The following is a 6,277-nucleotide window of genomic DNA, read 5'->3' as shown; positions in this document are numbered from 1 at the left end:
GCGCACCTCTGCGCGATCCCCGCTTCGAGGCTCGGCCCTAGGCTGCGTTCCGCTCCCGCAGGCCCTCTGTCCCGCGTCCCTCGGCCCCCGCCCCACCAACCGGACAGGTAAGGCATGGCCTTGGCCCGCCCCCGGCCCCGCCCTCCTTCCTCACCTGGCCGCGCGCCGGGACAAAGGTGGGCTACCTGGCGCGCTCAGGGGCGGAGCGCACGAGGGTCTTAGGCTAGAGGTGAGGATGCTGCTTTCTTCCCTGCGCTTCTGGCCCTCGGCCCCGTGGGTCTGTTCGTCCGCTGCCTCCGCTCCTCGCCGCGTCTCCCTTCGGCTCCTGACTCTGCTCCCCGCCCCGCGTACGCCCACCTTTTGCCGGACACTCACTTTTCCACGCTCTGACACTGCCTCGCGCGCGCCCTCACCGCTCTCTCGCTGCCACGGCTCTCGCCCCACTCTCCTCGGCACTAGCCTCCCTCTGAGACCCGGTCTCTCTTTGTCTCTCTGTCTCTGAGTCTCCGGGTGGTCTCTCAGGCCCGGGACCCCAGTCTGCCATCATTCGAGGAAGCTTCGGAGACTCCCTGAGCCCCGGGTCAAAGCTGGCAGGTGTGCCCTCCTGCTCCTTCCGAGTATGTTGCGGGGGAGGGGGCTCTGGGTGTGACCCCCTCCAGCACCGCCGTTGGCCCCGCGCCCTCCCACTAGGCCCGGACCAGTACTGCACCCTGGTAACCCCGACGGCACTGAGCTCCCTCCTCTGGCCCCGGCGCAGCCCCTCTCTGTCCGCATTGCCTGCTTTCCTCCCTCCGCGTGCTCCCTCTGAGTGCTGGGGTGTCAGCAGCCTGCGGGCGCCCGGTTTCAGACCAGAGGGCTTTTGGGTTTCCCACCAACTCTTCTTGCCTCGCTCGGCTGGGTGCTCCCATGGCCTTCACCTCTGTCCGGTTTCTCTGGTCCGGCGCACTCCTCCACGCTGTCCACCACCCCGCCTGGTGGCATGCAAGAAAATGCCCCGGTACTGATTTAGTACCATCTCTCTGGGGTCAGGCAGACAGGCTCTCGGAGTGACTTGGACAAAGGAACGCACTTCTCAGAGCCTCAATGTCTCCTTCATAAAATGGGATAAAAATAGCACCTACTTATAGAGATGTGTTTAGACCCAGGGGAAAAAGCTTGCAAGGTACCAGCACAGTCCGCCCTCAAAGGCGGTGAGGAAGTCTACAGTCCCTGGGTGGGGTGGGGTTGGGGGCTCCACGGAAGGGGTGAACTAGATCAAGGGCAGAGATACGGTAGGAAACCTGACTGACTATACCTGCCTCTCCCAACACTGTCACCCCCAGGCGGACCACACCCACACAGGCATTTGCATTCTTGCAGGCATTCTTTCTCTCCCTGTCCCTCTGTTTGTCCTAAAATCAGAGTTTAAAAATTAGGGTGAAAAGGGTCTTGGCTTTCAAAATGAGATCGGTGTGGCTGTCGATAGTTGCCCACAGCTGGTCCTTTATCATGAGCCGTCCAGATGACTCATTCCCAGTTCTGAACTTCTGTCTTGCACTGATTTTTTTATCCAGTGGCACTAGCTCACAAGCTATTTCCTTTCCTTCCGGGGGGTGGGGGGATCATCTTGCCGGACCCTGGACCGGCTGTGTAATCACCCAAACCCTCTGACCATCATTTATGTCACAATAACAGGTGACACACCATCCCAGGAGTGATGTGGGCTAAGTGGCTTAACGAGGCCACTTCAGAAAAGTGGAGCCTTCTCCCAGCCAGCAAGTTCCAGGTCCTCTTGGCTGAGATTTTGTTTTCAGCCAGAGCTGGCACCTAGAGCCAGACACATACACACCCCATTCAGCCTTCTGCTCATGATCCCGCCTGGCAGACAGACCCAACTCGAAACCCAGGGACTTCCGCTTTCTCTGGCCACAGCTGTCCTCAGGAAAGCCAGCTGATCACCCCTGCGACCCCTAGGAATCCTGCTCAGAGCCTCCTTGCCCCTCATCACATGAAAATGATGGCACCTTCTCTGCCTTCCTCACCAATCCACCCCTCTCCCAAGTCCTAACTCCTCGATGGCTTCCTGTTGCCACTGAATTAACTACTCTCCTGCCTCCCGCCACATTTCCATCCACGTCTGGGGGTTCAGCCGTGATGAAAGGCTAATCATCGCCATGCCTTGACTTCCTCTGAGCTTTTGGAGGGCTCTTCTCTCCACCTGAAGTGCCCCCCTGCCCTGTGTTCGGTTGAAGGCTGCCCATCCTTGCAGGCCAAGGTCAAATGTCCTCTCCCGTGGGAAGCCCTCCTGTTCCCCCTGGCCTCCCTGTCCCGATGTCTGCACGTCCCTGGGTGGGGCTGGGTCTTGTTCCACTTGTGGTCCCAGCGCCTGACCACAGATGTCCTGCGCATACTTGTTCTTTTAAATGGAATCTTTGGTTAAGGAGACAGGAATAAACTAAAATTTGCAAGCCACAGGTTATCTCTGAGTGCCACTGGGTCCTGTTGGTCAGGCCAGAGGCCGAGTTAGCCCTGGAGCAAAGGCCAGGAAGGTTGGAGGGGAAGCAAGCTACCTGGGGGCTTTGTGTCCCTCTGGAAGATAAGATGATTTCTATGCCTGATTCAAGCAAAGGAAACAGACTAGACAGGGAAGTCACTGCCGAAGTCTGGCAGAATGGGTTTGAATCCCAGCTGATCACTTAGCAGCTATGTGACCGGGAGTGAGTTCCTTCACTTGTCTCAGCCAGGACTATGGCAGAGCTGGGATTCGTACCCTGGCTTCCCTGACTGCACAGCCTGGGAAGAACAGAAGCTCCCCTCGTGTACCCAAGGAGGGCATCATACAAGCATTTCTATTCCCCCGTTTTAGGTGACACCTGCTTTTCTTGCTGCTCCAGGCCCTCTGCTTGTCCTACCCCAGCCCTTCCTCTCAAGGGGGCCTCTGTGCCCAGTGGAGCACAGGCCTCCAAGTGGGTGGCTGAATCCTTGCCACTAGAGGCCCTGTCCATCCTCCAGCCAGGTCCCAGCTTTAGCAACACCCCACACTGCAGCACCATGGCCTGTCATTGGTCACCTGTACACATCCCTGGATGGGTGTGGGGGTATAAGGGATGAGGCCCCTACCTGAATCAAGAGCAGCTGGCGTGAACTGTAGAACCTACAAGATTTTAGGGGCCCTAATTGTAGAACCTACAAGATTTTAGGGGCCCTTTTTGTGCCAGGCTCAGAGTTAAGGCCCCCAGCATGCATCATCCCTGACAGTCACAGCATCTGCACTGGGATTGCTCACTGAGTGTAGCATGAGGAGTGATCAAGACCCTGTCTTTGGAGTCAGATGGCCATGGGTACAAATTCCAGTTCTACCACTTACTCTACTGTGTAACCTTGGGCAAATCCCCCAAGTCTTTGTCCCGATGTTGAGCCATTTTTGCTATTATCTGAAAAATATTGTTCACTTCAGAGGGCTAAATTAGATCATGTAAAGCTCTAGGCCTAGCTTAGCAAATGCCCGATACATGATACTGAAACAAACATACTCGTCTTTCAGATGTAGGACTGAAGCCCAGAGAGGTTAATTGACTTGCTCAGGGTCACACAGCTATTAAGTGCTGGAGCCAGGATTCACATCCAGGCTCGTCTGACTCCAGGTGTCTCCCGCTCCACACTGGCCTCTGCCAGAGCTGACAGCAGGCATTTTGTCACTTAATGATGAAGTGATGGGTCTGACCAAACAGCAAGTGATGTCAAATTTTCTGAGCATCAAGATAAAGAAGTTTGGGGAATGGGGGTGGGGGAGGCAAGAGGTTTGCCTAGGAAAGGAAGAGGAGGAGGAAAGCGCGTACCTGTAACACAGCAGGAGGTAGGACTTGGTCTCAGGAGGTGGGGGTGGGACCCTGGGAGGGAGGAGCACAAAGCTGGAATCCTCCAGGTGGATGAGGCCTCTGAGGAGCACCCCCCGCACCACCACCACCACCACCACCAACAACATCCCTACACAGGGTTTGTGAGGCTTTGTGGGGGGTGGGAATTCCCGAGGCTGCTGTTGGCAACAATAAAAGCAGATGGGGCTGCCCCTGCTGGGAAGCCAAACCTCATTTGCCAAGACAATAGTCCCCTCCAGGCTGGCCTGGGCCTGTCCAGCCCTGCCCCATGGAAGCCATCGATCACCCCACCAAGGACTGAGGACATGGCCACCTGCGCCTGCCCCTCTGCCCACGCAGATACACAGATGCTTCTGGGAGCCTCTCGCCCCTGACTCCCACCCTTTCCCCTGCCCATAATAACAACAGTTGCTGTTTATTGCACCCTTACTGGGTACCACTAACTTCATATAGCTTTACCTCCCCTCATCCTCGCATCCACCAGCATTTTATGAGAGAGGACCTTGAGGCTCAGAGAGGTTAGATAACTTGCCCGAGGTCATACAGCTCTTCCCACTCTGCTCAGTGGGACTCTCCCATGCCTCAGCTCAATTGGTTTTGATTGACATCTGTGTGAATCAGTCATAGTTATGTCTGTCTCATTCCATCATTAGACGTGTGGCCTCTCTGCCAGGTCAGAGTAGGGACACCTGGAGGGCAGGGACTGTGTCTTTGCCCAGAGATTAGAAGCTCCCTCAGCAAAGAATATATTTTCCCCATGATCTGGGAACTTTCAAGGCCAGAACTGTGTCTCTCCTATCAGAGGGTGTCTCTCCTTTCGACTGGAGGCTTCCTGGGGCAGAGCTTGCCTTTCTTGCTTAGACCAAGAGTATCGTGAGGGCAGGAGCTGTGTTTTATCCATTTAGGAATCCTCCAAGGCAAGACCTGGACCTCCCCTGTCACACTGGGACCTACCCAGGGCCAGGGCTGTTGTCCTCAATCAGACTGGCAATGCCCCAGGAGCAGGGATCCTGTCCCCACTTCAGACTGGAGTAGGTTCCTTTGCATGGCATCCTGGTCCTGCACCCAGAGGGGCTCAGCAAGTGGTGACCACCTGGTGTCACTCTCCCTCGCAGTCTCCATTGCAAAGTACTTGGTGCTCCGCAGGTAGAGAGGCAGCGTTCTGTGCAAGGCCAGGTTGGCACAATGGCCTGTGGAGGGGCAGATGGGGCTCTGGATGTTCTAAGGCCTAGGGGTTGCTGAGAGACCCCTTCCTATCGGACAGGACACTTTGGGGAGAGCAGAGCCGCAGGGAGGCAGGGAGACAAGTAGGGACGAGCTCAAGACACTCAAGACCCAGCTGCCAATGAGCACGTCCCAGGTCAGCTGCTTCAGGTCCCACCCACCCACCGGTTAGCTCACCTTCTCTGCTTTCCACCCCACCTACACTGCCTGGGTTCCATCCTCACCTGGAACCACACGCAAAGCACACAGAAGTACTGACTTCCTAAATAGTGAAATCTCATGACAGGTTAAGAATCCCATTATTTCACAGATAAGGAATTATGACTCATGGAGAGGTACCATGGTGGAAGGGATTATGGGAGAGGTTAGAGGGACAAAGTCTAGTCCCGAATTGCCTTGGGAAGAAGAGCCCAGCCCAGGAGTTTAGGATCCACCTGCCTATCTGCCACTCTCATCTAGTATACAAATATTTTGATTGAACAAGCAAAATCAATACCTATTTTTCAGCCCTGGGGGAGTCAGCCATCTTCCTCTAAAAAAAAGACAGGAATCTACTCCCAGGGGGTCAGAAGCTCTACGATCCCCCGACTGGAAATCCAGTTTTGTGGAGCTGACTACAGAGTGGCCTTGCTATTCTAAAAGCGGATAAAGGGCCTGGGGACAGCCACCTCCATTCTCTAATTCCAGCCCTTCCGGGAAGTGTCCAATGAGGCAATGAGGAGGAGCCAGAGGAAAAGAGTCCGTCAGATCAGTTCCAAGTTAGAGCATCTGTAAAGTCTTCATGGAAGCGTGGGGACACAACGTCAGAGGTGATTCCTGCCCTGACGACATCTGTCCTACGCACCGGAATCTGGGCATGCAGTCACTGCCCCCAGGACCCCCAGGCTGGCAGAGAGGAGGGCTGAGAGTGGAGAGTCTTTCTCCTATTAAGGTGTTGTTTGTCTTGCCTGCTGTGTGCATTGCCGATCTGTCCACTGAAGAGTTTTAAGCTGGAGAGATTTATTCTTCTGACCATGAAGTGGAGAATATTTTGGTGCAAAGCAGGGGCTGAGCAATGTAGGAGGCTGTTTCAGTACCTGAAACACACGGGGACCTGGGAGAGAGTTTTGTAATGAAGAGGCACCCATACAGAGGCCGGTCCCGCCTGAGGCTGCTGCTCTGAAAGACAGAATTCAGCCTTTAGCGCCCAAGGTCCT

This window comes from Pteropus alecto, unplaced genomic scaffold (assembly GCF_000325575.1).
Source record: "Pteropus alecto unplaced genomic scaffold, ASM32557v1 scaffold125, whole genome shotgun sequence".
Lineage (NCBI taxonomy): Eukaryota > Metazoa > Chordata > Mammalia > Chiroptera > Pteropodidae > Pteropus > Pteropus alecto.
The sequence above is the reverse complement of the archived record's forward strand: the minus strand, read 5'-3'. Positions refer to the sequence as shown.